The sequence below is a fragment of the Phalangium opilio genome, unplaced genomic scaffold (genome assembly GCF_054372755.1).
Source record: "Phalangium opilio isolate 3A_F unplaced genomic scaffold, DU_Popi_V2 ptg000360l_1, whole genome shotgun sequence".
NCBI classification, from domain to species: Eukaryota; Metazoa; Arthropoda; class Arachnida; order Opiliones; family Phalangiidae; genus Phalangium; species Phalangium opilio.
Window position 1 is genome coordinate 3,568,662 of NW_028324230.1, and position 24,581 is coordinate 3,593,242.

A 24,581-nucleotide genomic window follows, 5' to 3' on the forward strand; every position below is an offset into this window, starting at 1 on the left:
CCCTATTGTTTGCATATATGCATATATAAATCAACTATTATTTTAAATTTTTTCAAAATTTGATAGCTACGAAATCTAGTTCATGTAACTTAACAGCAAGGCTCCGACGACAATCGAACTCATGATCTCCTGTTTACGAGACAGGCGCTTTAACCACTAAGCCACGGAGCTCTTGCTCTGAAACGATATGAATTCTGAATATTCCAGTAATTTAACTAAATTAACTCATCGGAACTTTTACCGTATTGTTTTATTTTTCAAAATTTAATAGCTACGAAAAATAATTCAAGTAACATAACAGCAAGGCTCCGACGAGAATCGAACTCATGATCTCCTGTTTACAAGACAGGCGCTTTAACCACTAAGCCACGGAGCTCTTGCTCTGAAACGGTATGAATTCTGAATATTCCAGTAATTTAAATAAATTAACTCATCGGAACTTTTACCCTATTGTTTTATTTTTCAAAATTTAATAGCTACGAAAAATAATTCAAGTAACATAACAGCAATGCTCCGACGAGAATCGAACTCATGATCTCCTTTTTACAAGACAGGCGCTTTAACCACTAAGCCACGGAGCCCTTGCTTTGAAGCGATATTAATGCTGAATTTTTCAGTAAATTAACTCAATTAACTCGTCGCAACTTTTACCCTATTGTTTGCATATATGCATATATAAATCAACTATTATTTTTAATTTTTTCAAAATCTGATAGCTACGAAATCTAGTTCAAGTAGCATAACAGAAAGGCTCCGACGAGGATCGAACGCATGATCTCCTGTTTACAAGACAGGCGCTTTAACCACTAAGCCACGGAGCACTTGCTTTGAAGCGATATTAATGCTGAATTTTTCGGTAAATTAACTCAATTAACTCGTCGCAACTTTTACCCTATTGTTTGCATATATGCATATATAAATTAACTATTTCAAAATTTGATAGCTACGAAATCTAGTTCATGTAACTTAACAGCAAGGCTCCGACGACAATCGAACTCATGATCTCCTGTTTACGAGACAGGCGCTTTAACCACTAAGCCACGGAGCTCTTGCTCTGAAACGATATGAATTCTGAATATTCCAGAAATTTAACTAAATTAACTCATCGGAACTTTTACCCTATTGTTTTATTTTTCAAAATTTAATAGCTACGAAAAATAATTCAAGTAACATAACAGCAAGGCTCCGCCGAGAATCGAACTCATGAACTCCTTTTTACAAGACAGGCGCTTTAACCACTGAGCCACGGAGCCCTTGCTTTGAAGCGATATTAATGCTGAATTTTTCAGTAAATTAACTCAATTAACTCGTCGCAACTTTTACCCTATTGTTTGCATATATGCATATATAAATCAACTATTATTTTTTATTTTTTCAAAATTTGATAGCTACGAAATCTAGTTCATGTAACTTAACAGCAAGGCTCCGACGACAATCGAACTCATGATCTCCTGTTTACGAGACAGGCGCTTTAACCACTGAGCCACGGAGCTCTTGCTCTGAAACGATATGAATTCTGAATATTCCAGTAATTTAACTAAATTAACTCATCGGAACTTTTACCCTATTGTTTTATTTTTCAAAATTTAATAGCTACGAAAAATAATTCAAGTAACATAACAGCAAGGCTCCGCCGAGAATCGAACTCATGATCTCCTTTTTACAAGACAGGCGCTTTAACCTCTAAGCCACGGAGCCCGTGCTTTGATGCGATATTAATGCTGAATTTTTCAGTAAATTAACTCAATTAACTCGCCGCAACTTTTACCCTATTGTTTGCATATATGCATATATAAATCAACTATTTCAAAATTTGATAGCTACGAAATCTAGTTCATGTAACTTAACAGCAAGGCTCCGACGACAATCGAACTCATGATCTCCTGTTTACGAGACAGGCGCTTTAACCACTAAGCCACGGAGCTCTTGCTCTGAAACGATATGAATTCTGAATATTCCAGTAATTTAACTAAATTAACTCATCGGAACTTTTACCCTATTATTTTAATTTTTCAAAATTTAATAGCTACGGAATCTAGTTCAAGTAACATAACAGAAAGGCTCCGACGAGAATCGAACTCATGATCTCCTGTTTACAAGACAGGCGCTTTAACCACTAAGCCACGGAGCCCTTGCTTTGAAGCGATATTAATGCTGAATTTTTCAGTAAATTAACTCAATTAACTCGTCGCAACTTTTACCCTATTGTTTGCATATATGCATATATAAATCAACTATTATTTTTTATTTTTTCAAAATTTGATAGCTACGAAATCTAGTTCATGTAACTTAACAGCAAGGCTCCGACGACAATCGAACTCATGATCTCCTGTTTATGAGACAGGCGCTTTAACCACTAAGCCACGGAGATATTGCTCTGAACCGATATGAATTCTGAATATTCCAGTAATTTAACTAAATTAACTCATCGGAACTTTTACCGTATTGTTTTATTTTTCAAAATTTAATAGCTACGAAAAATAATTCAAGTAACATAACAGCAAGGCTCCGACGAGAATCGAACTCATGATCTCCTGTTTACAAGACAGGCGCTTTAACCACTAAGCCACGGAGCTCTTGCTCTGAAACGGTATGAATTCTGAATATTCCAGTAATTTAAATAAATTAACTCATCGGAACTTTTACCCTATTGTTTTATTTTTCAAAATTTAATAGCTACGAAAAATAATTCAAGTAACATAACAGCAATGCTCCGACGAGAATCGAACTCATGATCTCCTTTTTACAAGACAGGCGCTTTAACCACTAAGCCACGGAGCCCTTGCTTTGAAGCGATATTAATGCTGAATTTTTCAGTAAATTAACTCAATTAACTCGTCGCAACTTTTACCCTATTGTTTGCATATATGCATATATAAATCAACTATTATTTTTAATTTTTTCAAAATTTGATAGCTACGAAATCTAGTTCAAGTAGCATAACAGAAAGGCTCCGACGAGGATCGAACGCATGATCTCCTGTTTACAAGACAGGCGCTTTAACCACTAAGCCACGGAGCACTTGCTTTGAAGCGATATTAATGCTGAATTTTTCGGTAAATTAACTCAATTAACTCGTCGCAACTTTTACCCTATTGTTTGCATATATGCATATATAAATTAACTATTTCAAAATTTGATAGCTACGAAATCTAGTTCATGTAACTTAACAGCAAGGCTCCGACGACAATCGAACTCATGATCTCCTGTTTACGAGACAGGCGCTTTAACCACTAAGCCACGGAGCTCTTGCTCTGAAACGATATGAATTCTGAATATTCCAGAAATTTAACTAAATTAACTCATCGGAACTTTTACCCTATTGTTTTATTTTTCAAAATTTAATAGCTACGAAAAATAATTCAAGTAACATAACAGCAAGGCTCCGCCGAGAATCGAACTCATGAACTCCTTTTTACAAGACAGGCGCTTTAACCACTGAGCCACGGAGCCCTTGCTTTGAAGCGATATTAATGCTGAATTTTTCAGTAAATTAACTCAATTAACTCGTCGCAACTTTTACCCTATTGTTTGCATATATGCATATATAAATCAACTATTATTTTTTATTTTTTCAAAATTTGATAGCTACGAAATCTAGTTCATGTAACTTAACAGCAAGGCTCCGACGACAATCGAACTCATGATCTCCTGTTTACGAGACAGGCGCTTTAACCACTGAGCCACGGAGCTCTTGCTCTGAAACGATATGAATTCTGAATATTCCAGTAATTTAACTAAATTAACTCATCGGAACTTTTACCCTATTGTTTTATTTTTCAAAATTTAATAGCTACGAAAAATAATTCAAGTAACATAACAGCAAGGCTCCGCCGAGAATCGAACTCATGATCTCCTTTTTACAAGACAGGCGCTTTAACCTCTAAGCCACGGAGCCCGTGCTTTGATGCGATATTAATGCTGAATTTTTCAGTAAATTAACTCAATTAACTCGCCGCAACTTTTACCCTATTGTTTGCATATATGCATATATAAATCAACTATTTCAAAATTTGATAGCTACGAAATCTAGTTCATGTAACTTAACAGCAAGGCTCCGACGACAATCGAACTCATGATCTCCTGTTTACGAGACAGGCGCTTTAACCACTAAGCCACGGAGCTCTTGCTCTGAAACGATATGAATTCTGAATATTCCAGTAATTTAACTAAATTAACTCATCGGAACTTTTACCCTATTATTTTAATTTTTCAAAATTTAATAGCTACGGAATCTAGTTCAAGTAACATAACAGAAAGGCTCCGACGAGAATCGAACTCATGATCTCCTGTTTACAAGACAGGCGCTTTAACCACTAAGCCACGGAGCCCTTGCTTTGAAGCGATATTAATGCTGAATTTTTCAGTAAATTAACTCAATTAACTCGTCGCAACTTTTACCCTATTGTTTGCATATATGCATATATAAATCAACTATTATTTTTTATTTTTTCAAAATTTGATAGCTACGAAATCTAGTTCATGTAACTTAACAGCAAGGCTCCGACGACAATCGAACTCATGATCTCCTGTTTATGAGACAGGCGCTTTAACCACTAAGCCACGGAGATATTGCTCTGAACCGATATGAATTCTGAATATTCCAGTAATTTAACTAAATTAACTCATCGGAACTTTTACCGTATTGTTTTATTTTTCAAAATTTAATAGCTACGAAAAATAATTCAAGTAACATAACAGCAAGGCTCCGACGAGAATCGAACTCATGATCTCCTGTTTACAAGACAGGCGCTTTAACCACTAAGCCACGGAGCTCTTGCTCTGAAACGGTATGAATTCTGAATATTCCAGTAATTTAAATAAATTAACTCATCGGAACTTTTACCCTATTGTTTTATTTTTCAAAATTTAATAGCTACGAAAAATAATTCAAGTAACATAACAGCAATGCTCCGACGAGAATCGAACTCATGATCTCCTTTTTACAAGACAGGCGCTTTAACCACTAAGCCACGGAGCCCTTGCTTTGAAGCGATATTAATGCTGAATTTTTCAGTAAATTAAATCAATTAACTCGTCGCAACTTTTACCCTATTGTTTGCATATATGCATATATAAATCAACTATTACTTTTTAATTTTTTCAAAATTTGATAGCTACGAAATCTAGTTCATGTACCTTAACAGCAAGGCTCCGACGACAATCGAACTCATGATCTCCTGTTTACGAGACAGGCGCTTTAACCACTAAGCCACGGAGATCTTGCTCTGAAACGATATGAATTCTGAATATTCCAGTAATTTAACTAAATTAACTCATCGGAACTTTTACCCTATTGTTTTATTTTTCAAAATTTAATAGCTACGAAAAATAATTCAAGTAACATAACAGAAAGGCTCCGACGAGAATCGAACTCATGATCTCCTGTTTACAAGACAGGCGCTTTAACCACTAAGCCACGGAGCCCTTGCTTTGTAGCGATATTAATGCTGAATTTTTCAGTAAATTAACTCAATTAACTCGTCGCAACTTTTACCCTATTGTTTGCATATATGCATATATAAATCAACTATTATTTTTAATTTTTTCAAAATTTGATAGCTACGAGATCTAGTTCATGTAACTTAACAGCAAGGCTCCGACGACAATCGAACTCATGATCTCCTGTTTACGAGACAGGCGCTTTAACCACTAAGCCACGGAGCTCTTGCTCTGAAACGATATGAATTCTGAATATTCCAGTAATTTAACTAAATTAACTCATCGGAACTTTTACCCTATTATTTTAATTTTTCAAAATTTAATAGCTACGGAATCTAGTTCAAGTAACATAACAGAAAGGCTCCGACGAGAATCGAACGCATGATCTCCTGTTTACAAGACTGGCGCTTTAACCACTAAGCCACGGAGCACTTGCTTTGAAGCGATATTAATGCTGAATTTTTCAGTAAATTAACTCAATTAACTCGTCGCAACTTTTACCCTATTGTTTGCATATATGCATATATAAATCAACTATTATTTTAAATTTTTTCAAAATTTGATAGCTACGAAATCTAGTTCATGTAACTTAACAGCAAGGCTCCGACGACAATCGAACTCATGATCTCCTGTTTACGAGACAGGCGCTTTAACCACTAAGCCACGGAGCTCTTGCTCTGAAACGATATGAATTCTGAATATTCCAGTAATTTAACTAAATTAACTCATCGGAACTTTTACCGTATTGTTTTATTTTTCAAAATTTAATAGCTACGAAAAATAATTCAAGTAACAAAACAGCAAGGCTCCGACGAGAATCGAACTCATGATCTCCTGTTTACAAGACAGGCGCTTTAACCACTAAGCCACGGAGCTCTTGCTCTGAAACGGTATGAATTCTGAATATTCCAGTAATTTAAATAAATTAACTCATCGGAACTTTTACCCTATTGTTTTATTTTTCAAAATTTAATAGCTACGAAAAATAATTCAAGTAACATAACAGCAATGCTCCGACGAGAATCGAACTCATGATCTCCTTTTTACAAGACAGGCGCTTTAACCACTAAGCCACGGAGCCCTTGCTTTGAAGCGATATTAATGCTGAATTTTTCAGTAAATTAACTCAATTAACTCGTCGCAACTTTTACCCTATTGTTTGCATATATGCATATATAAATCAACTATTATTTTTAATTTTTTCAAAATTTGATAGCTACGAAATTTAGTTCAAGTAGCATAACAGAAAGGCTCCGACGAGGATCGAACGCATGATCTCCTGTTTACAAGACAGGCGCTTTAACCACTAAGCCACGGAGCACTTGCTTTGAAGCGATATTAATGCTGAATTTTTCGGTAAATTAACTCAATTAACTCGTCGCAACTTTTACCCTATTGTTTGCATATATGCATATATAAATTAACTATTTCAAAATTTGATAGCTACGAAATCTAGTTCATGTAACTTAACAGCAAGGCTCCGACGACAATCGAACTCATGATCTCCTGTTTACGAGACAGGCGCTTTAACCACTAAGCCACGGAGCTCTTGCTCTGAAACGATATGAATTCTGAATATTCCAGTAATTTAACTAAATTAACTCATCGGAACTTTTACCCTATTGTTTTATTTTTCAAAATTTAATAGCTACGAAAAATAATTCAAGTAACATAACAGCAAGGCTCCGCCGAGAATCGAACTCATGAACTCCTTTTTACAAGACAGGCGCTTTAACCACTGAGCCACGGAGCCCTTGCTTTGAAGCGATATTAATGCTGAATTTTTCAGTAAATTAACTCAATTAACTCGTCGCAACTTTTACCCTATTGTTTGCATATATGCATATATAAATCAACTATTATTTTTAATTTTTTCAAAATTTGATAGCTACGAGATCTAGTTCATGTAACTTAACAGCAAGGCTCCGACGACAATCGAACTCATGATCTCCTGTTTACGAGACAGGCGCTTTAACCACTAAGCCACGGAGCTCTTGCTCTGAAACGATATGAATTCTGAATATTCCAGTAATTTAACTAAATTAACTCATCGGAACTTTTACCCTATTATTTTAATTTTTCAAAATTTAATAGCTACGGAATCTAGTTCAAGTAACATAACAGAAAGGCTCCGACGAGAATCGAACGCATGATCTCCTGTTTACAAGACTGGCGCTTTAACCACTAAGCCACGGAGCACTTGCTTTGAAGCGATATTAATGCTGAATTTTTCAGTAAATTAACTCAATTAACTCGTCGCAACTTTTACCCTATTGTTTGCATATATGCATATATAAATCAACTATTATTTTAAATTTTTTCAAAATTTGATAGCTACGAAATCTAGTTCATGTAACTTAACAGCAAGGCTCCGACGACAATCGAACTCATGATCTCCTGTTTACGAGACAGGCGCTTTAACCACTAAGCCACGGAGCTCTTGCTCTGAAACGATATGAATTCTGAATATTCCAGTAATTTAACTAAATTAACTCATCGGAACTTTTACCGTATTGTTTTATTTTTCAAAATTTAATAGCTACGAAAAATAATTCAAGTAACATAACAGCAAGGCTCCGACGAGAATCGAACTCATGATCTCCTGTTTACAAGACAGGCGCTTTAACCACTAAGCCACGGAGCTCTTGCTCTGAAACGGTATGAATTCTGAATATTCCAGTAATTTAAATAAATTAACTCATCGGAACTTTTACCCTATTGTTTTATTTTTCAAAATTTAATAGCTACGAAAAATAATTCAAGTAACATAACAGCAATGCTCCGACGAGAATCGAACTCATGATCTCCTTTTTACAAGACAGGCGCTTTAACCACTAAGCCACGGAGCCCTTGCTTTGAAGCGATATTAATGCTGAATTTTTCAGTAAATTAACTCAATTAACTCGTCGCAACTTTTACCCTATTGTTTGCATATATGCATATATAAATCAACTATTATTTTTAATTTTTTCAAAATCTGATAGCTACGAAATCTAGTTCAAGTAGCATAACAGAAAGGCTCCGACGAGGATCGAACGCATGATCTCCTGTTTACAAGACAGGCGCTTTAACCACTAAGCCACGGAGCACTTGCTTTGAAGCGATATTAATGCTGAATTTTTCGGTAAATTAACTCAATTAACTCGTCGCAACTTTTACCCTATTGTTTGCATATATGCATATATAAATTAACTATTTCAAAATTTGATAGCTACGAAATCTAGTTCATGTAACTTAACAGCAAGGCTCCGACGACAATCGAACTCATGATCTCCTGTTTACGAGACAGGCGCTTTAACCACTAAGCCACGGAGCTCTTGCTCTGAAACGATATGAATTCTGAATATTCCAGAAATTTAACTAAATTAACTCATCGGAACTTTTACCCTATTGTTTTATTTTTCAAAATTTAATAGCTACGAAAAATAATTCAAGTAACATAACAGCAAGGCTCCGCCGAGAATCGAACTCATGAACTCCTTTTTACAAGACAGGCGCTTTAACCACTGAGCCACGGAGCCCTTGCTTTGAAGCGATATTAATGCTGAATTTTTCAGTAAATTAACTCAATTAACTCGTCGCAACTTTTACCCTATTGTTTGCATATATGCATATATAAATCAACTATTATTTTTTATTTTTTCAAAATTTGATAGCTACGAAATCTAGTTCATGTAACTTAACAGCAAGGCTCCGACGACAATCGAACTCATGATCTCCTGTTTACGAGACAGGCGCTTTAACCACTGAGCCACGGAGCTCTTGCTCTGAAACGATATGAATTCTGAATATTCCAGTAATTTAACTAAATTAACTCATCGGAACTTTTACCCTATTGTTTTATTTTTCAAAATTTAATAGCTACGAAAAATAATTCAAGTAACATAACAGCAAGGCTCCGCCGAGAATCGAACTCATGATCTCCTTTTTACAAGACAGGCGCTTTAACCTCTAAGCCACGGAGCCCGTGCTTTGATGCGATATTAATGCTGAATTTTTCAGTAAATTAACTCAATTAACTCGCCGCAACTTTTACCCTATTGTTTGCATATATGCATATATAAATCAACTATTTCAAAATTTGATAGCTACGAAATCTAGTTCATGTAACTTAACAGCAAGGCTCCGACGACAATCGAACTCATGATCTCCTGTTTACGAGACAGGCGCTTTAACCACTAAGCCACGGAGCTCTTGCTCTGAAACGATATGAATTCTGAATATTCCAGTAATTTAACTAAATTAACTCATCGGAACTTTTACCCTATTATTTTAATTTTTCAAAATTTAATAGCTACGGAATCTAGTTCAAGTAACATAACAGAAAGGCTCCGACGAGAATCGAACTCATGATCTCCTGTTTACAAGACAGGCGCTTTAACCACTAAGCCACGGAGCCCTTGCTTTGAAGCGATATTAATGCTGAATTTTTCAGTAAATTAACTCAATTAACTCGTCGCAACTTTTACCCTATTGTTTGCATATATGCATATATAAATCAACTATTATTTTTTATTTTTTCAAAATTTGATAGCTACGAAATCTAGTTCATGTAACTTAACAGCAAGGCTCCGACGACAATCGAACTCATGATCTCCTGTTTATGAGACAGGCGCTTTAACCACTAAGCCACGGAGATATTGCTCTGAACCGATATGAATTCTGAATATTCCAGTAATTTAACTAAATTAACTCATCGGAACTTTTACCGTATTGTTTTATTTTTCAAAATTTAATAGCTACGAAAAATAATTCAAGTAACATAACAGCAAGGCTCCGACGAGAATCGAACTCATGATCTCCTGTTTACAAGACAGGCGCTTTAACCACTAAGCCACGGAGCTCTTGCTCTGAAACGGTATGAATTCTGAATATTCCAGTAATTTAAATAAATTAACTCATCGGAACTTTTACCCTATTGTTTTATTTTTCAAAATTTAATAGCTACGAAAAATAATTCAAGTAACATAACAGCAATGCTCCGACGAGAATCGAACTCATGATCTCCTTTTTACAAGACAGGCGCTTTAACCACTAAGCCACGGAGCCCTTGCTTTGAAGCGATATTAATGCTGAATTTTTCAGTAAATTAACTCAATTAACTCGTCGCAACTTTTACCCTATTGTTTGCATATATGCATATATAAATCAACTATTATTTTTAATTTTTTCAAAATTTGATAGCTACGAAATCTAGTTCAAGTAGCATAACAGAAAGGCTCCGACGAGGATCGAACGCATGATCTCCTGTTTACAAGACAGGCGCTTTAACCACTAAGCCACGGAGCACTTGCTTTGAAGCGATATTAATGCTGAATTTTTCGGTAAATTAACTCAATTAACTCGTCGCAACTTTTACCCTATTGTTTGCATATATGCATATATAAATTAACTATTTCAAAATTTGATAGCTACGAAATCTAGTTCATGTAACTTAACAGCAAGGCTCCGACGACAATCGAACTCATGATCTCCTGTTTACGAGACAGGCGCTTTAACCACTAAGCCACGGAGCTCTTGCTCTGAAACGATATGAATTCTGAATATTCCAGAAATTTAACTAAATTAACTCATCGGAACTTTTACCCTATTGTTTTATTTTTCAAAATTTAATAGCTACGAAAAATAATTCAAGTAACATAACAGCAAGGCTCCGCCGAGAATCGAACTCATGAACTCCTTTTTACAAGACAGGCGCTTTAACCACTGAGCCACGGAGCCCTTGCTTTGAAGCGATATTAATGCTGAATTTTTCAGTAAATTAACTCAATTAACTCGTCGCAACTTTTACCCTATTGTTTGCATATATGCATATATAAATCAACTATTATTTTTTATTTTTTCAAAATTTGATAGCTACGAAATCTAGTTCATGTAACTTAACAGCAAGGCTCCGACGACAATCGAACTCATGATCTCCTGTTTACGAGACAGGCGCTTTAACCACTGAGCCACGGAGCTCTTGCTCTGAAACGATATGAATTCTGAATATTCCAGTAATTTAACTAAATTAACTCATCGGAACTTTTACCCTATTGTTTTATTTTTCAAAATTTAATAGCTACGAAAAATAATTCAAGTAACATAACAGCAAGGCTCCGCCGAGAATCGAACTCATGATCTCCTTTTTACAAGACAGGCGCTTTAACCTCTAAGCCACGGAGCCCGTGCTTTGATGCGATATTAATGCTGAATTTTTCAGTAAATTAACTCAATTAACTCGCCGCAACTTTTACCCTATTGTTTGCATATATGCATATATAAATCAACTATTTCAAAATTTGATAGCTACGAAATCTAGTTCATGTAACTTAACAGCAAGGCTCCGACGACAATCGAACTCATGATCTCCTGTTTACGAGACAGGCGCTTTAACCACTAAGCCACGGAGCTCTTGCTCTGAAACGATATGAATTCTGAATATTCCAGTAATTTAACTAAATTAACTCATCGGAACTTTTACCCTATTATTTTAATTTTTCAAAATTTAATAGCTACGGAATCTAGTTCAAGTAACATAACAGAAAGGCTCCGACGAGAATCGAACTCATGATCTCCTGTTTACAAGACAGGCGCTTTAACCACTAAGCCACGGAGCCCTTGCTTTGAAGCGATATTAATGCTGAATTTTTCAGTAAATTAACTCAATTAACTCGTCGCAACTTTTACCCTATTGTTTGCATATATGCATATATAAATCAACTATTATTTTTTATTTTTTCAAAATTTGATAGCTACGAAATCTAGTTCATGTAACTTAACAGCAAGGCTCCGACGACAATCGAACTCATGATCTCCTGTTTATGAGACAGGCGCTTTAACCACTAAGCCACGGAGATATTGCTCTGAACCGATATGAATTCTGAATATTCCAGTAATTTAACTAAATTAACTCATCGGAACTTTTACCGTATTGTTTTATTTTTCAAAATTTAATAGCTACGAAAAATAATTCAAGTAACATAACAGCAAGGCTCCGACGAGAATCGAACTCATGATCTCCTGTTTACAAGACAGGCGCTTTAACCACTAAGCCACGGAGCTCTTGCTCTGAAACGGTATGAATTCTGAATATTCCAGTAATTTAAATAAATTAACTCATCGGAACTTTTACCCTATTGTTTTATTTTTCAAAATTTAATAGCTACGAAAAATAATTCAAGTAACATAACAGCAATGCTCCGACGAGAATCGAACTCATGATCTCCTTTTTACAAGACAGGCGCTTTAACCACTAAGCCACGGAGCCCTTGCTTTGAAGCGATATTAATGCTGAATTTTTCAGTAAATTAAATCAATTAACTCGTCGCAACTTTTACCCTATTGTTTGCATATATGCATATATAAATCAACTATTACTTTTTAATTTTTTCAAAATTTGATAGCTACGAAATCTAGTTCATGTACCTTAACAGCAAGGCTCCGACGACAATCGAACTCATGATCTCCTGTTTACGAGACAGGCGCTTTAACCACTAAGCCACGGAGATCTTGCTCTGAAACGATATGAATTCTGAATATTCCAGTAATTTAACTAAATTAACTCATCGGAACTTTTACCCTATTGTTTTATTTTTCAAAATTTAATAGCTACGAAAAATAATTCAAGTAACATAACAGAAAGGCTCCGACGAGAATCGAACTCATGATCTCCTGTTTACAAGACAGGCGCTTTAACCACTAAGCCACGGAGCCCTTGCTTTGAAGCGATATTAAAGGGATACTATTTGCAAAAATTAAGTATTTTTATTCTGATTCCTTATGTTAAAATATGCCGCCTTGAATTTTTTCTGATTTTTTGAAGCGCTATTTATAGTATTAAACAGTAATTGAAGTTTTGTATACAAAACATGCATTTGAATTTTGGTAAAGCGACCTACCGGCCAATAAGCGCCCGCGATTTATAAGAGGCAATCCCCAAACAGGCTAGGAAATAAGACAGGTTTACAGGTCAAAAACCAGTTTATTAATAGCTTGGACCACTTTTTTTATTCAAAACGTGAGGGTCACTGGTCCCAATGACTAGTTTATTAATTCCTACTTTTATTAAAAATTGATGTGGGGACCTCTTTAATTATTTTCATTTTTATATAAATTTCGACTGCATGAGTTCAGTTGTGTATACAACCCTAAGCCGAGATAGATTTTTTTAGAAGAGAGAACGACCACAAGTCCTGAGACCAGTAGAAAAATAAATAGGGGATGGGTCAGTGGTCCCGGGACCAGTTTCATATTTAAGACATCAGGGGTCACTGGTCCGGAGGACTAGTTCAGAAATAAACCTTATTTCCAAGCCTGTCCCCAAAGGTTTTCTCGCGCGAGTCTCATTTGCGTCGTCTGCATTAGGTTCAGAAATATCTATTCTTTTTTTTAGTACTCGAAAGAAAGACGCCGGTTCGATCGTCTAACGATAAGCGGTTTAGGAACTTTAGTAATTAGCAAGTTTATGCTATTACGTTTCACTTAAACTCAAATTACTCTCGTAATTTTATTATGTTAAAATGTGGCGGGTCGTATTTTATGTATATCTTGAGTGTCTAGTTATTAGCCTTTGGAATGGGAAGATCTGTGTTCTTAGATTATTGTTTCTATTATTTTTTGTGATTTTCGAGATAGAAAAAATTTAAAACCCATCTTTTACACCTCAGCAGAGTCAAGCTGCAACACAATTACTATCCTCCTCAAACTTCAGCAGACGACGGGCCCCGCGGAGTCACTGGTAACGAGCCCTCTCTAAAAAATACTTATTTCTTGCCCTTGGGAACTCAGCTTTTACTGTTTAAAGCAGACAACATACGACTTAATATTTTCTAACCTTCACGGGATTGGCTGATTTGGCTCTATCCCTAAATAAATTTTTATTGGCCGGTAGGTAAGTGCGCTAAAATCGAGACCCATTGCTAAGCCTAACAAATTTTAAAAAATTGAATTTTCATTGAAAAGATTGTTTGAAAAATCAGGAAAAATTTGAGACTTCATATTTAATTGTAAAGAACCAGGAAAAAATAAAACACGGCACTAAGATTTTCAGCTGAGAGTCTCCCTTTAATGCTGAATTTTTCAGTAAATTAACTCAATTAACTCGTCGCAACTTTTACCCTATTGTTTGCATATATGCATATATAAATCAACTATTATTTTTATTTTTTTCAAAATTTGATAGCTACGAAATCTAGTTCATGTAACTTAACAGCAAGGCTCCGACGACAATCGAACTCATGATCTCCTGTTTTCGAGACAGGCGCTTTAACCACTAAGCCACGGAGCTCTTGCTCTGAAACGATATGAATTCTGAATATTCCAGTAATTTAACTAAATTAACTCATCGGAACTTTTACCCTATTCTTTTATTTTTCAAAATTTAATAGCTACGAAAAATAATTCAAGTAACATAACAGCAAGGCTCCGCCGAGAATCGAACTCATGATCTCCTTTTTACAAGACAGGCGCTTTAACCTCTAAGCCACGGAGCCCGTGCTTTGATGCGACATTAATGCTGAATTTTTCAGTAAATTAACTCAATTAACTCGTCGCAACTTTTACCCTATTGTTTGCATATATGCATATATAAATCAACTATTTCAAAATTTGATAGCTACGAAATCTAGTTCATGTAACTTAACAGCAAGGCTCCGACGACAATCGAACTCATGATCTCCTGTTTACGAGACAGGCGCTTTAACCACTAAGCCACGGAGCTCTTGCTCTGAAACGATATGAATTCTGAATATTCCAGTAATTTAACTAAATTAACTCATCGGAACTTTTACCCTATTATTTTAATTTTTCAAAATTTAATAGCTACGGAATCTAGTTCAAGTAACATAACAGAAAGGCTCCGACGAGAATCGAACTCATGATCTCCTGTTTACAAGACAGGCGCTTTAACCACTAAGCCACGGAGCCCTTGCTTTGGAGCGACATTAATGCTGAATTTTTCAGTAAATTAACTCAATTAACTCGTCGCAACTTTTACCCTATTGTTTGCATATATGCATATATAAATCAACTATTATTTTTAATTTTTTCAAAATTTGATAGCTACGAAATCTAGTTCATGTAACTTAACAGCAAGGCTCCGACGACAATCGAACTCATGATCTCCTGTTTACGAGACAGGCGCTTTAACCACTAAGCCACGGAGCTCTTGCTCTGAAACGATATGAATTCTGAATATTCCAGTAATTTAACTAAATTAACTCATCGGAACTTTTACCCTATTCTTTTATTTTTCAAAATTTAATAGCTACGAAAAATAATTCAAGTAACATAACAGCAAGGCTCCGCCGAGAATCGAACTCATGATCTCCTTTTTACAAGACAGGCGCTTTAACCTCTAAGCCACGGAGCCCGTGCTTTGATGCGACATTAATGCTGAATTTTTCAGTAAATTAACTCAATTAACTCGTCGCAACTTTTACCCTATTGTTTGCATATATGCATATATAAATCAACTATTATTTTTAATTTTTTCAAAATTTGATAGCTACGAAATCTAATTCTTGTAACTTAACAGCAAGGCTCCGACGAGAATCGAACTCATGATCTCCTGTTTACAAGACAGGCGCTTTAACCACTAAGCCACGGAGCTCTTGCTCTGAAACGATATGAATTCTGAATATTCCAGTAATTTAACTAAATTAACTCCTCGGAACTTTTACCCTATTGTTTTATTTTTCAAAATTTAATAGCTACGAAAAAAAATGCAAGTAACATAACAGCAAGGCTCCGACGGGAATCAAACTCATGACCTCCTTTTTACAAGACAGGCGCTTTAACCACTAAGCCACGGAGCCCGTGCTTTGAAGCGATATTAATGCTGAATTTTTCAGTAAATTAACTCAATTAACTCGTCGCAACTTTTACCCTATTGTTTGCATATATGCATATATAAATAAACTATTATTTTTAATTTTTTCAAAATTTGATAGCTACGAAATCTAGTTCATGTAACTTAACAGCAAGGCTCCGACGACAATCGAACTCATGATCTCCTTTTTACAAGACAGGCGCTTTAACCACTAAGCCACGGAGCCCGTGCTTTGAAGCGATATTAATGCTGAATTTTTCAGTAAATTAACTCAATTAACTCGTCGCAACTTTTACCCTATTGTTTGCATATATGCATATATAAATAAACTATTATTTTTAATTTTTTCAAAATTTGATAGCTACGAAATCTAGTTTATGTAACTTAACAGCAAGGCTCCGACGACAATCGAACTCATGATCTCCTTTTTACAAGACAGGCGCTTTAACCACCAAGCCACGGAGCCTTGCTTTGAAGCGATATTAATGCTGAATATTCCAGTAATTTAACTAAATTAACTCATCGGAACTTTTACCCTATTATTTTAATTTTTCAAAACTTAATAGCTACGGAATCTAGTTCAAGTAACATAACAGAAAGGCTCCGACGAGAATCGAACTCATGATCTCCTGTTTACAAGACAGGCGCTTTAACCACTAAGCCACGGAGCCCTTGCTTTGAAGCGATATTAATGCTGAATTTTTCAGCAAAATTAACTCAATTAACTCGTCGCAACTTTTACCCTATTGTTTGCATATATGCATATATAAATCAACTATTATTTTTAATTTTTTCAAAATTTGATAGCTACGAAATCTAGTTCATGTAACTTAACAGCAAGGCTCCGACGACAATCGAACTCATGATCTCCTGTTTACGAGACAGGCGCTTTAACCACTAAGCCACGGAGATCTTGCTCTGAAACGATATGAATTCTGAATATTCCAGTAATTTAACTAAATTAACACATCGGAACTTTTACCGTATTGTTTTATTTTTCAAAATTTAATAGCTACGAAAAATAATTCAAGTAACATAACAGCAAGGCTCCGACGACAATCGAACTCATGATCTCCTGTTTACGAGACAGGCGCTTTAACCACTAAGCCACGGAGCTCTTGCTCTGAAACGATATGAATTCTGAATATTCCAGTAATTTAACTAAATTAACTCATCGGAACTTTTACCCTATTATTTTAATTTTTCAAAATTTAATAGCTACGGAATCTAGTTCAAGTAACATAACAGAAAGGCTCCGACGAGAATCGAACTCATGATCTCCTGTTTACAAGACAGGCGCTTTAACCACTAAGCCACGGAGCCCTTGCTTTGGAGCGACATTAATGCTGAATTTTTCAGTAAATTAACTCAATTAACTCGTCGCAACTTTTACCCTATTGTTTGCATATATGCATATATAAATCAACTATTTCAAAATTTGATAGCTACGAAATCTAGTTCATGTAACTTAACAGCAAGGCTCCGACGACAATCGAACTCATGATCTCCTGTTTACGAGACAGGCGCTTTAACCACTAAGCCACGGAGCTCTTGCTCTGAAACGATATGAATTCTGAATATTCCAGTAATTTAACTAAATTAACTCATCGGAACTTTTACCCTATTGTTTTATTTTTCAAAATTTAATAGCTACGAAAAATACTTCAAGTAACATAACAGTAGGGCTCCGAAGAGAATCGAACTCATGATCTCCTGTCTACAAGACAGGCGCTTTAACCACTAAGCCACGGAGCCCGTGCTTTGAAGCGATATTAATGCTGAATTTTTCAGTAAATTAACTCAATTAACTCGCCGCAACTTTTACCCTATTGTTTGCATATATGCATATATAAATAAACTATTATTTTTAATTTTTTCAAAATTTGATAGCTACGAAATCTAGTTCATGTAACTTAACAGCAAGGCTCCGACGACAATCGAACTCATGATCTCCTGTTTACGAGACAGGCGCTTTAACCACTAAGCCACGGAGATCTTGCTCTGAAACGATATGAATTCTGAATATTCCAGTAATTTAACTAAATTAACACATCGGAACTTTTACCGTATTGTTTTATTTTTCAAAATTTAATAGCTACGAAAAATAATTCAAGTAACATAACAGCAAGGCTCCGACGACAATCGAACTCATGATCTCCTGTTTACGAGACAGGCGCTTTAACCACTAAGCCACGGAGCTCTTGCTCTGAAACGATATGAATTCTGAATATTCTAGTAATTTAACTAAATTAACTCATGGGAACTTTTACCCTATTGTTTTATTTTTCAAAATTTAATAGCTACGAAAAATATTTCAAGTAACATAACAGTAGGGCTCCGATGAGAATCGAACTCATGATCTCCTGTCTACAAGACAGGCGCTTTAACCACTAAGCCACGGTGCCCGTGCTTTGATGCGATATTAATGCTGAATTTTTCAGTAAATTAACTCAATAAACTCGTCGCAACTTTAACCCTATTGTTTGCATATATGCATATATAAATCAACTATTATTTTTAATTTTTTCAAAATTTGATAGCTACGAAATCTAATTCTTGTAACTTAACAGCAAGGCTCCGACGAGAATCGAACTCATGATCTCCTGTTTACAAGACAGGCGCTTTAACCACTAAGCCACGGAGCTCTTGCTCTGAAACGATATGAATTCTGAATATTCCAGTAATTTAACTAAATTAACTCATCGGAACTTTTACCCTATTGTTTTATTTTTCAAAATTTAATAGCTACGAAAAATACTTCAAGTAACATAACAGTAGGGCTCCGAAGAGAATCGAACTCATGATCTCCTGTCTACAAGACAGGCGCTTTAACCACTAAGCCACGGAGCCCGTGCTTTGAAGCGATATTAATGCTGAATTTTTCAGTAAATTAACTCAATTAACTCGCCGCAACTTTTACCCTATTGTTTGCATATATGCATATATAAATAAACTATTATTTTTAATTTTTTCAAAATTTGATAGCTACGAAATCTAGTTCATGTAACTTAACAGCAAGGCTCCGACGACAATCGAACTCATGATCTCCTTTTTACAAGACAGGCGCTTTAACCACCAAGCCACGGAGCCTTGCTTTGAAGCGATATTAATGCTGAATTTTTCAGTAAATTAACTCAATTAACTCGTCGCAACTTTTACCCTATTGTTTGCATATATGCATATATAAATCAACTATTTCAAAATTTGATAGCTACGAAATCTAGTTCATGTAACTTAACAGCAAGGCTCCGACGACAATCGAACTCATGATCTCCTGTTTACGAGACAGGCGCTTTAACCACTAAGCCACGGAGCTCTTGCTCAGAAACGATATGAATTCTGAATATTCCAGTAATTTAACTAAATTAACTCATCGGAACTTTTACCCTATTATTTTAATTTTTCAAAATTTAATAGCTACGGAATCTAGTTCAAGTAACATAACAGAAAGGCTCCGACGAGAATCGAACTCATGATCTCCTGTTTACAAGACAGGCGCTTTAACCACTAAGCCACGGAGCCCTTGCATTGGAGCGACATTAATGCTGAATTTTTCAGTAAATTAACTCAATTAACTCGTCGCAACTTTTACCCTATTGTTTGCATATATGCATATATAAATCAACTATTATTTTTAATTTTTTCAAAATTTGATAGCTACGAAATCTAGTTCATGTAACTTAACAGCAAGGCTCGACGACAATCGAACTCATGATCTCCTGTTTACGAGACAGGCGCTTTAACCACTAAGCCACGGAGCTCTTGCTCTGAAACGATATGAATTCTGAATATTCTAGTAATTTAACTAAATTAACTCATGGGAACTTTTACCCTATTGTTTTATTTTTCAAAATTTAATAGCTACGAAAAATATTTCAAGTAACATAACAGTAGGGCTCCGAAGAGAATCGAACTCATGATCTCCTGTCTACAAGACAGGCGCTTTAACCACTAAGCCACGGAGCCCGTGCTTTGATGCGATATTAATGCTGAATTTTTCAGTAAATTAACTCAATAAACTCGTCGCAACTTTAACCCTATTGTTTGCATATATGCATATATAAATCAACTATTATTTTTAATTTTTTCAAAATTTGATAGCTACGAAATCTAATTATTGTAACTTAACAGCAAGGCTCCGACGAGAATCGAACTCATGATCTCCTGTTTACAAGACAGGCGCTTTAACCACTAAGCCACGGAGCTCTTGCTCTGAAACGATATGAATTCTGAATATTCCAGTAATTTAACTAAATTAACTCATCGGAACTTTTACCCTATTGTTTTATTTTTCAAAATTTAATAGCTACGAAAAAAAATGCAAGTAAGTTAACAGCAAGGCTCCGACGGGAATCAAACTCATGATCTCCTCTTTACAAGACAGGAGCTTTAACCACTAAGCCACGGAGCCCGTGCTTTGAAGCGATATTAATGCTGAATTTTTCAGTAAATTAACTCAATTAACTCGTCGCAACTTTTACCCTATTGTTTGCATATATGCATATATAAATCAACTATTTCAAAATTTGATAGCTACGAAATCTAGTTCATGTAACTTAACAGCAAGGCTCCGACGACAATCGAACTCATGATCTCCTGTTTACGAGACAGGCGCTTTAACCACTAAGCCACGGAGATCTTGCTCTGAAACGATATGAATTCTGAATATTCCAGTAATTTAACTAAATTAACTCATCGGAACTTTTACCCTATTATTTTAATTTTTCAAAACTTAATAGCTACGGAATCTAGTTCAAGTAACATAACAGAAAGGCTCCGACGAGAATCGAACTCATGATCTCCTGTTTACAAGACAGGCGCTTTAACCACTAAGCCACGGAGCCCTTGCTTTGAAGCGATATTAATGCTGAATTTTTCAGTAAATTAACTCAATTAACTCGTCGCAACTTTTACCCTATTGTTTGCATATATGCATATATAAATCAACTATTATTTTTAATTTTTTCAAAATTTGATAGCTACGAAATCTAGTTCATGTAACTTAACAGCAAGGCTCCGACGACAATCGAACTCATGATCTCCTGTGTACGAGACAGGCGCTTTAACCACTAAGCCACGGAGCTCTTGCTCTGAAACGATATGAATTCTGAATATTCCAGTAATTTAACTAAATTAACTCATCGGAACTTTTACCCTATTATTTTATTTTTTTCAAAATTTAATAGCTACGGAATTTAGTTCAAGTAACATAGCAGTGAGGCTCCGACGAGAATCGAACTCATGATCTCCTTTTTACAAGACAGGCGCTTTAACCACTAAGCCACGGAGCCCTTGCTTTGAAGCGATATTAATGCTGAATTTTTCAGTAAATTAACTCAATTAACTCGTCGCAACTTTAACCCTATTGTTTGCATATATGCATATATAAATCAACTATTATTTTTTATTTTTTCAAAATTTGATAGCTACGAAATCTAATTCTTGTAACTTAACAGCAAGGCTCCGACGAGAATCGAACTCATGATCTCCTGTTTACAAGACAGGCGCTTTAACCACTAAGCCACGGAGCTCTTGCTCTGAAACGATATGAATTCTGAATATTCCAGTAATTTAACTAAATTAACTCATCGGAACTTTTACCCTATTGTTTTATTTTTCAAAATTTAATAGCTACGAAAAAAAATGCAAGTAACATAACAGCAAGGCTCCGACGGGAATCAAACTCATGATCTCCTGTTTACAAGACAGGCGCTTTAACCACTAAGCCACGGAGCCCGTGCTTTGAAGCGATATTAATGCTGAATTTTTCAGTAAATTAACTCAATTAACTCGTCGCAACTTTTACCCTATTGTTTGCATATATGCATATATAAATAAACTATTATTTTTAATTTTTTCAAAATTTGATAGCTACGAGATCTAGTTCATGTAACTTAACAGCAAGGCTCCGACTACAGTCGAACTCATGATCTCCTGTTTACGAGACAGGCGCTTTAACCACTAAGCCACGGAGCTCTTGCTCTGAAACGATATGAATTCTGAATATTCCAGTAATTTAACTAAATTAACTCATCGGAACTTTTACCCTATTGTTTTATTTTTCAAAATTTAATAGCTACGAAAAATAATTCAAGTAACATAACAGCAAGGCTCCGACGAGAATCGAACTCATGATCTCCTGTTTACAAGACAGGCGCTTTAACCACTAAGCCACGGAGCCCGTGCTTTGATGCGATATTAATGCTGAACTTTTCAGTAAATTAACTCAATTAACTCGTCGCAACTTTAACCTATTGTTTGCATATATGCATATGTAAATCAACTATTATTCTTAATTTTTTCAAAATTTGATAGCTACGAAATCTAGTTCATGTAACTTAACAGCAAGGCTCCGACGACAATCGAACTCATGATCTCCTGTTTACGAGACAGGCGCTTTAACCACTAAGCCACGGAGCTCGTGCTCTGAGACGATATGAATTCTGAATTTTCCAGTAATTTAACTAAATTAACTCATCGGAACTTTTACCCTATTGTTTTATTTTTCAAAATTTAATAGCTACGTAAAATAATTCAAGTAACATAACAGCAAGGCTCCGACGAGAATCGAACTCATGATCTTCTGTTTACAAGACAGGCGCCTTAACCACTAAGCCACGGAGCCCGTGCTTTGAAGCGATATTAATGCTGAATTTTTCAGTAAATTAACTCAATTAACTCGTCGCAACTTTTACCCTATTGTTTGCACATATGCATATATAAATCAACTATTATTTTTAATTTTTTCAAAATTTGATAGCTACGAAATCTAGTTCATGTAACTTAACAGCAAGGCTCCGACGACAATCGAACTCATGATCTCCTGTTTACGAGACAGGCGCTTTAACCACTAAGCCACGGAGCTCTTGCTCTGAAACGATTTGAATTCTGAATATTCGAGTAATTTAACTAAATTAACTCATCGGAACTTTTACCCTATTGTTTTATTTTTCAAAATTTAATAGCTACGAAAAATAATTCAAGTAACATAACAGCAAGGCTCCGACGAGATTCGAACTCATAATCTCCTGTTTACAATACAGGCGCTTTAACCACTAATCCACGGAGCCCGTGCTTTGAAGCGATATAAATGCTGAATTTTTCAGTAAATTAACTCAATTAACTCGCCGCAACTTTTACCCTATTGTTTGCATATATGCATATATAAATCAACTATTATTTTTAATTTTTTCAAAATTTGATAGCTATGAAATCTAGTTCATGTAACTTAACAGCAAGGCTCCGACGACAATTGAATTCATGATCTCCTGTTTACGAGACAGGCGCTTTAACCACTTAGCCACGGAGCTCTTGCTCTGAAACGATATGAATTCTGAATATTCCAGTAATTTAACTAAATTAACTCATCGGAACTTTTACCCTATTGTTTTATTTTTCAAAATTTAATAGCTACGAAAAATAATTCAAGTAACATAACAGCAAGGCTCCGACGAGAATCGAACTCATGATCTCCTGTTTACAAGACAGGCGCTTTAACCACTAAGCCACGGAGCTCTGGCTCTGAAACGATATGAATTCTGAATATTCCAGTAATTTAACTAAATTAACTCATCGGAATTTTTACCCTATTGTTTTATTTTTCAAAATTTAATAGCTACGAAAAAAAATTCAAGTAACATAACAGCAAGGCTCCGACGAGAATCGAACTCATGATCTCCTGTTTACAAGACAGGCGCTTTAACCACTAAGCCACGGAGCCCTTGCTTTGAAGCGATATTAATGCTGAATTTTTCAGTAAATTAACTCAATTAACTATTCGCAACTTTTACCCTATTGTTTGCATATATGCATATATAAATCAACTATTATTTTTAATTTTTTCAAAATTTGATAACTACGAGACCTAGTTCATGTAACTTAACAGCAAGGCTCCGACGACAATCGAACTCATGATCTCCTGTTTACGAGACAGGCGCTTTAACCACTAAGCCACGGAGCCCGTTCTTTGAAGCGATATTAATGCTGAATTTTTCAGTAAATTAACTCAATTAACTATTCGCAACTTTTACCCTATTGTTTGCATATATGCATATATAAATCAACTATTATTTTTAATTTTTTCAAAATTTGATAGCTACGAAATCTAGTTCATGTGACTTAACAGCAAAGCTCCGACGACAATTGAACTCATGATCTCCTGCTTACGAGACAGGCGCTTTAACCACTAAGCCACGGAGATCTTGCTCTGAAACGATATGAATTCTGAATATTCCAGTAATATAACTAAATTAACTCATCGGAACTTTTACCCTATTGTTTTATTTTTCAAACTTTAATATCTACGAAAAATAATTCAAGTAACATAACA

At 35.3% G+C, this 24,581-nt stretch overlaps 62 non-coding genes across 62 annotated transcripts; all 62 read right to left on the bottom strand.

Moving 5' to 3' along the window:
* Window positions 1–98: 98 nt before the first annotated feature.
* On the bottom strand, window positions 99–171 carry TRNAT-CGU (transfer RNA threonine (anticodon CGU)). The gene has a single exon. It is a non-coding gene; the product is annotated as a tRNA-Thr (tRNA).
* Window positions 172–303: 132 nt separating this feature from the next.
* TRNAT-UGU (transfer RNA threonine (anticodon UGU)) lies at window positions 304–376 on the bottom strand. The gene has a single exon. It is a non-coding gene; the product is annotated as a tRNA-Thr (tRNA).
* Window positions 377–975: 599 nt separating this feature from the next.
* On the bottom strand, window positions 976–1,048 carry TRNAT-CGU (transfer RNA threonine (anticodon CGU)). The gene has a single exon. It is a non-coding gene; the product is annotated as a tRNA-Thr (tRNA).
* Window positions 1,049–1,420: 372 nt separating this feature from the next.
* Window positions 1,421–1,493, bottom strand: TRNAT-CGU (transfer RNA threonine (anticodon CGU)). Its single transcript has one exon. It is a non-coding gene; the product is annotated as a tRNA-Thr (tRNA).
* Window positions 1,494–1,852: 359 nt separating this feature from the next.
* Window positions 1,853–1,925, bottom strand: TRNAT-CGU (transfer RNA threonine (anticodon CGU)). The gene has a single exon. It is a non-coding gene; the product is annotated as a tRNA-Thr (tRNA).
* A 133-nt stretch (window positions 1,926–2,058) lies between these two features.
* On the bottom strand, window positions 2,059–2,131 carry TRNAT-UGU (transfer RNA threonine (anticodon UGU)). The gene has a single exon. It is a non-coding gene; the product is annotated as a tRNA-Thr (tRNA).
* A 372-nt stretch (window positions 2,132–2,503) lies between these two features.
* TRNAT-UGU (transfer RNA threonine (anticodon UGU)) lies at window positions 2,504–2,576 on the bottom strand. The gene has a single exon. It is a non-coding gene; the product is annotated as a tRNA-Thr (tRNA).
* Window positions 2,577–3,175: 599 nt separating this feature from the next.
* TRNAT-CGU (transfer RNA threonine (anticodon CGU)) lies at window positions 3,176–3,248 on the bottom strand. Its single transcript has one exon. It is a non-coding gene; the product is annotated as a tRNA-Thr (tRNA).
* A 372-nt stretch (window positions 3,249–3,620) lies between these two features.
* On the bottom strand, window positions 3,621–3,693 carry TRNAT-CGU (transfer RNA threonine (anticodon CGU)). The gene has a single exon. It is a non-coding gene; the product is annotated as a tRNA-Thr (tRNA).
* A 359-nt stretch (window positions 3,694–4,052) lies between these two features.
* TRNAT-CGU (transfer RNA threonine (anticodon CGU)) lies at window positions 4,053–4,125 on the bottom strand. The gene has a single exon. It is a non-coding gene; the product is annotated as a tRNA-Thr (tRNA).
* A 133-nt stretch (window positions 4,126–4,258) lies between these two features.
* On the bottom strand, window positions 4,259–4,331 carry TRNAT-UGU (transfer RNA threonine (anticodon UGU)). The gene has a single exon. It is a non-coding gene; the product is annotated as a tRNA-Thr (tRNA).
* Window positions 4,332–4,703: 372 nt separating this feature from the next.
* TRNAT-UGU (transfer RNA threonine (anticodon UGU)) lies at window positions 4,704–4,776 on the bottom strand. The gene has a single exon. It is a non-coding gene; the product is annotated as a tRNA-Thr (tRNA).
* Window positions 4,777–5,354: 578 nt separating this feature from the next.
* On the bottom strand, window positions 5,355–5,427 carry TRNAT-UGU (transfer RNA threonine (anticodon UGU)). Its single transcript has one exon. It is a non-coding gene; the product is annotated as a tRNA-Thr (tRNA).
* Window positions 5,428–5,594: 167 nt separating this feature from the next.
* TRNAT-CGU (transfer RNA threonine (anticodon CGU)) lies at window positions 5,595–5,667 on the bottom strand. Its single transcript has one exon. It is a non-coding gene; the product is annotated as a tRNA-Thr (tRNA).
* Window positions 5,668–6,040: 373 nt separating this feature from the next.
* TRNAT-CGU (transfer RNA threonine (anticodon CGU)) lies at window positions 6,041–6,113 on the bottom strand. Its single transcript has one exon. It is a non-coding gene; the product is annotated as a tRNA-Thr (tRNA).
* Window positions 6,114–6,245: 132 nt separating this feature from the next.
* TRNAT-UGU (transfer RNA threonine (anticodon UGU)) lies at window positions 6,246–6,318 on the bottom strand. Its single transcript has one exon. It is a non-coding gene; the product is annotated as a tRNA-Thr (tRNA).
* Window positions 6,319–6,917: 599 nt separating this feature from the next.
* Window positions 6,918–6,990, bottom strand: TRNAT-CGU (transfer RNA threonine (anticodon CGU)). The gene has a single exon. It is a non-coding gene; the product is annotated as a tRNA-Thr (tRNA).
* A 372-nt stretch (window positions 6,991–7,362) lies between these two features.
* On the bottom strand, window positions 7,363–7,435 carry TRNAT-CGU (transfer RNA threonine (anticodon CGU)). The gene has a single exon. It is a non-coding gene; the product is annotated as a tRNA-Thr (tRNA).
* Window positions 7,436–7,808: 373 nt separating this feature from the next.
* TRNAT-CGU (transfer RNA threonine (anticodon CGU)) lies at window positions 7,809–7,881 on the bottom strand. The gene has a single exon. It is a non-coding gene; the product is annotated as a tRNA-Thr (tRNA).
* Window positions 7,882–8,013: 132 nt separating this feature from the next.
* On the bottom strand, window positions 8,014–8,086 carry TRNAT-UGU (transfer RNA threonine (anticodon UGU)). The gene has a single exon. It is a non-coding gene; the product is annotated as a tRNA-Thr (tRNA).
* A 599-nt stretch (window positions 8,087–8,685) lies between these two features.
* Window positions 8,686–8,758, bottom strand: TRNAT-CGU (transfer RNA threonine (anticodon CGU)). Its single transcript has one exon. It is a non-coding gene; the product is annotated as a tRNA-Thr (tRNA).
* Window positions 8,759–9,130: 372 nt separating this feature from the next.
* On the bottom strand, window positions 9,131–9,203 carry TRNAT-CGU (transfer RNA threonine (anticodon CGU)). The gene has a single exon. It is a non-coding gene; the product is annotated as a tRNA-Thr (tRNA).
* Window positions 9,204–9,562: 359 nt separating this feature from the next.
* TRNAT-CGU (transfer RNA threonine (anticodon CGU)) lies at window positions 9,563–9,635 on the bottom strand. Its single transcript has one exon. It is a non-coding gene; the product is annotated as a tRNA-Thr (tRNA).
* A 133-nt stretch (window positions 9,636–9,768) lies between these two features.
* TRNAT-UGU (transfer RNA threonine (anticodon UGU)) lies at window positions 9,769–9,841 on the bottom strand. Its single transcript has one exon. It is a non-coding gene; the product is annotated as a tRNA-Thr (tRNA).
* A 372-nt stretch (window positions 9,842–10,213) lies between these two features.
* On the bottom strand, window positions 10,214–10,286 carry TRNAT-UGU (transfer RNA threonine (anticodon UGU)). Its single transcript has one exon. It is a non-coding gene; the product is annotated as a tRNA-Thr (tRNA).
* Window positions 10,287–10,885: 599 nt separating this feature from the next.
* On the bottom strand, window positions 10,886–10,958 carry TRNAT-CGU (transfer RNA threonine (anticodon CGU)). The gene has a single exon. It is a non-coding gene; the product is annotated as a tRNA-Thr (tRNA).
* A 372-nt stretch (window positions 10,959–11,330) lies between these two features.
* On the bottom strand, window positions 11,331–11,403 carry TRNAT-CGU (transfer RNA threonine (anticodon CGU)). Its single transcript has one exon. It is a non-coding gene; the product is annotated as a tRNA-Thr (tRNA).
* Window positions 11,404–11,762: 359 nt separating this feature from the next.
* Window positions 11,763–11,835, bottom strand: TRNAT-CGU (transfer RNA threonine (anticodon CGU)). Its single transcript has one exon. It is a non-coding gene; the product is annotated as a tRNA-Thr (tRNA).
* A 133-nt stretch (window positions 11,836–11,968) lies between these two features.
* On the bottom strand, window positions 11,969–12,041 carry TRNAT-UGU (transfer RNA threonine (anticodon UGU)). Its single transcript has one exon. It is a non-coding gene; the product is annotated as a tRNA-Thr (tRNA).
* A 372-nt stretch (window positions 12,042–12,413) lies between these two features.
* On the bottom strand, window positions 12,414–12,486 carry TRNAT-UGU (transfer RNA threonine (anticodon UGU)). The gene has a single exon. It is a non-coding gene; the product is annotated as a tRNA-Thr (tRNA).
* A 578-nt stretch (window positions 12,487–13,064) lies between these two features.
* Window positions 13,065–13,137, bottom strand: TRNAT-UGU (transfer RNA threonine (anticodon UGU)). Its single transcript has one exon. It is a non-coding gene; the product is annotated as a tRNA-Thr (tRNA).
* A 1,500-nt stretch (window positions 13,138–14,637) lies between these two features.
* On the bottom strand, window positions 14,638–14,710 carry TRNAS-CGA (transfer RNA serine (anticodon CGA)). The gene has a single exon. It is a non-coding gene; the product is annotated as a tRNA-Ser (tRNA).
* Window positions 14,711–15,069: 359 nt separating this feature from the next.
* Window positions 15,070–15,142, bottom strand: TRNAT-CGU (transfer RNA threonine (anticodon CGU)). Its single transcript has one exon. It is a non-coding gene; the product is annotated as a tRNA-Thr (tRNA).
* Window positions 15,143–15,275: 133 nt separating this feature from the next.
* Window positions 15,276–15,348, bottom strand: TRNAT-UGU (transfer RNA threonine (anticodon UGU)). Its single transcript has one exon. It is a non-coding gene; the product is annotated as a tRNA-Thr (tRNA).
* Window positions 15,349–15,515: 167 nt separating this feature from the next.
* Window positions 15,516–15,588, bottom strand: TRNAT-CGU (transfer RNA threonine (anticodon CGU)). Its single transcript has one exon. It is a non-coding gene; the product is annotated as a tRNA-Thr (tRNA).
* A 372-nt stretch (window positions 15,589–15,960) lies between these two features.
* Window positions 15,961–16,033, bottom strand: TRNAT-UGU (transfer RNA threonine (anticodon UGU)). The gene has a single exon. It is a non-coding gene; the product is annotated as a tRNA-Thr (tRNA).
* Window positions 16,034–16,165: 132 nt separating this feature from the next.
* On the bottom strand, window positions 16,166–16,238 carry TRNAT-UGU (transfer RNA threonine (anticodon UGU)). Its single transcript has one exon. It is a non-coding gene; the product is annotated as a tRNA-Thr (tRNA).
* Window positions 16,239–16,850: 612 nt separating this feature from the next.
* TRNAT-UGU (transfer RNA threonine (anticodon UGU)) lies at window positions 16,851–16,923 on the bottom strand. Its single transcript has one exon. It is a non-coding gene; the product is annotated as a tRNA-Thr (tRNA).
* A 373-nt stretch (window positions 16,924–17,296) lies between these two features.
* Window positions 17,297–17,369, bottom strand: TRNAT-CGU (transfer RNA threonine (anticodon CGU)). The gene has a single exon. It is a non-coding gene; the product is annotated as a tRNA-Thr (tRNA).
* Window positions 17,370–17,502: 133 nt separating this feature from the next.
* On the bottom strand, window positions 17,503–17,575 carry TRNAT-UGU (transfer RNA threonine (anticodon UGU)). The gene has a single exon. It is a non-coding gene; the product is annotated as a tRNA-Thr (tRNA).
* Window positions 17,576–17,729: 154 nt separating this feature from the next.
* Window positions 17,730–17,802, bottom strand: TRNAT-CGU (transfer RNA threonine (anticodon CGU)). The gene has a single exon. It is a non-coding gene; the product is annotated as a tRNA-Thr (tRNA).
* A 132-nt stretch (window positions 17,803–17,934) lies between these two features.
* TRNAT-UGU (transfer RNA threonine (anticodon UGU)) lies at window positions 17,935–18,007 on the bottom strand. Its single transcript has one exon. It is a non-coding gene; the product is annotated as a tRNA-Thr (tRNA).
* A 372-nt stretch (window positions 18,008–18,379) lies between these two features.
* On the bottom strand, window positions 18,380–18,452 carry TRNAT-CGU (transfer RNA threonine (anticodon CGU)). The gene has a single exon. It is a non-coding gene; the product is annotated as a tRNA-Thr (tRNA).
* A 132-nt stretch (window positions 18,453–18,584) lies between these two features.
* On the bottom strand, window positions 18,585–18,657 carry TRNAT-UGU (transfer RNA threonine (anticodon UGU)). Its single transcript has one exon. It is a non-coding gene; the product is annotated as a tRNA-Thr (tRNA).
* Window positions 18,658–18,824: 167 nt separating this feature from the next.
* On the bottom strand, window positions 18,825–18,897 carry TRNAT-UGU (transfer RNA threonine (anticodon UGU)). The gene has a single exon. It is a non-coding gene; the product is annotated as a tRNA-Thr (tRNA).
* Window positions 18,898–19,029: 132 nt separating this feature from the next.
* On the bottom strand, window positions 19,030–19,102 carry TRNAT-UGU (transfer RNA threonine (anticodon UGU)). Its single transcript has one exon. It is a non-coding gene; the product is annotated as a tRNA-Thr (tRNA).
* A 393-nt stretch (window positions 19,103–19,495) lies between these two features.
* On the bottom strand, window positions 19,496–19,568 carry TRNAT-CGU (transfer RNA threonine (anticodon CGU)). The gene has a single exon. It is a non-coding gene; the product is annotated as a tRNA-Thr (tRNA).
* A 133-nt stretch (window positions 19,569–19,701) lies between these two features.
* TRNAT-UGU (transfer RNA threonine (anticodon UGU)) lies at window positions 19,702–19,774 on the bottom strand. Its single transcript has one exon. It is a non-coding gene; the product is annotated as a tRNA-Thr (tRNA).
* A 371-nt stretch (window positions 19,775–20,145) lies between these two features.
* On the bottom strand, window positions 20,146–20,218 carry TRNAT-UGU (transfer RNA threonine (anticodon UGU)). The gene has a single exon. It is a non-coding gene; the product is annotated as a tRNA-Thr (tRNA).
* A 167-nt stretch (window positions 20,219–20,385) lies between these two features.
* On the bottom strand, window positions 20,386–20,458 carry TRNAT-UGU (transfer RNA threonine (anticodon UGU)). Its single transcript has one exon. It is a non-coding gene; the product is annotated as a tRNA-Thr (tRNA).
* Window positions 20,459–21,023: 565 nt separating this feature from the next.
* Window positions 21,024–21,096, bottom strand: TRNAT-UGU (transfer RNA threonine (anticodon UGU)). Its single transcript has one exon. It is a non-coding gene; the product is annotated as a tRNA-Thr (tRNA).
* Window positions 21,097–21,263: 167 nt separating this feature from the next.
* On the bottom strand, window positions 21,264–21,336 carry TRNAT-CGU (transfer RNA threonine (anticodon CGU)). Its single transcript has one exon. It is a non-coding gene; the product is annotated as a tRNA-Thr (tRNA).
* Window positions 21,337–21,470: 134 nt separating this feature from the next.
* TRNAT-UGU (transfer RNA threonine (anticodon UGU)) lies at window positions 21,471–21,543 on the bottom strand. The gene has a single exon. It is a non-coding gene; the product is annotated as a tRNA-Thr (tRNA).
* Window positions 21,544–21,710: 167 nt separating this feature from the next.
* Window positions 21,711–21,783, bottom strand: TRNAT-UGU (transfer RNA threonine (anticodon UGU)). Its single transcript has one exon. It is a non-coding gene; the product is annotated as a tRNA-Thr (tRNA).
* A 132-nt stretch (window positions 21,784–21,915) lies between these two features.
* Window positions 21,916–21,988, bottom strand: TRNAT-UGU (transfer RNA threonine (anticodon UGU)). The gene has a single exon. It is a non-coding gene; the product is annotated as a tRNA-Thr (tRNA).
* A 372-nt stretch (window positions 21,989–22,360) lies between these two features.
* Window positions 22,361–22,433, bottom strand: TRNAT-UGU (transfer RNA threonine (anticodon UGU)). Its single transcript has one exon. It is a non-coding gene; the product is annotated as a tRNA-Thr (tRNA).
* A 166-nt stretch (window positions 22,434–22,599) lies between these two features.
* Window positions 22,600–22,672, bottom strand: TRNAT-CGU (transfer RNA threonine (anticodon CGU)). Its single transcript has one exon. It is a non-coding gene; the product is annotated as a tRNA-Thr (tRNA).
* Window positions 22,673–22,804: 132 nt separating this feature from the next.
* Window positions 22,805–22,877, bottom strand: TRNAT-UGU (transfer RNA threonine (anticodon UGU)). Its single transcript has one exon. It is a non-coding gene; the product is annotated as a tRNA-Thr (tRNA).
* Window positions 22,878–23,044: 167 nt separating this feature from the next.
* On the bottom strand, window positions 23,045–23,117 carry TRNAT-CGU (transfer RNA threonine (anticodon CGU)). Its single transcript has one exon. It is a non-coding gene; the product is annotated as a tRNA-Thr (tRNA).
* A 577-nt stretch (window positions 23,118–23,694) lies between these two features.
* On the bottom strand, window positions 23,695–23,767 carry TRNAT-UGU (transfer RNA threonine (anticodon UGU)). The gene has a single exon. It is a non-coding gene; the product is annotated as a tRNA-Thr (tRNA).
* A 132-nt stretch (window positions 23,768–23,899) lies between these two features.
* Window positions 23,900–23,972, bottom strand: TRNAT-UGU (transfer RNA threonine (anticodon UGU)). The gene has a single exon. It is a non-coding gene; the product is annotated as a tRNA-Thr (tRNA).
* A 167-nt stretch (window positions 23,973–24,139) lies between these two features.
* On the bottom strand, window positions 24,140–24,212 carry TRNAT-CGU (transfer RNA threonine (anticodon CGU)). The gene has a single exon. It is a non-coding gene; the product is annotated as a tRNA-Thr (tRNA).
* Window positions 24,213–24,581: the final 369 nt, after the last annotated feature.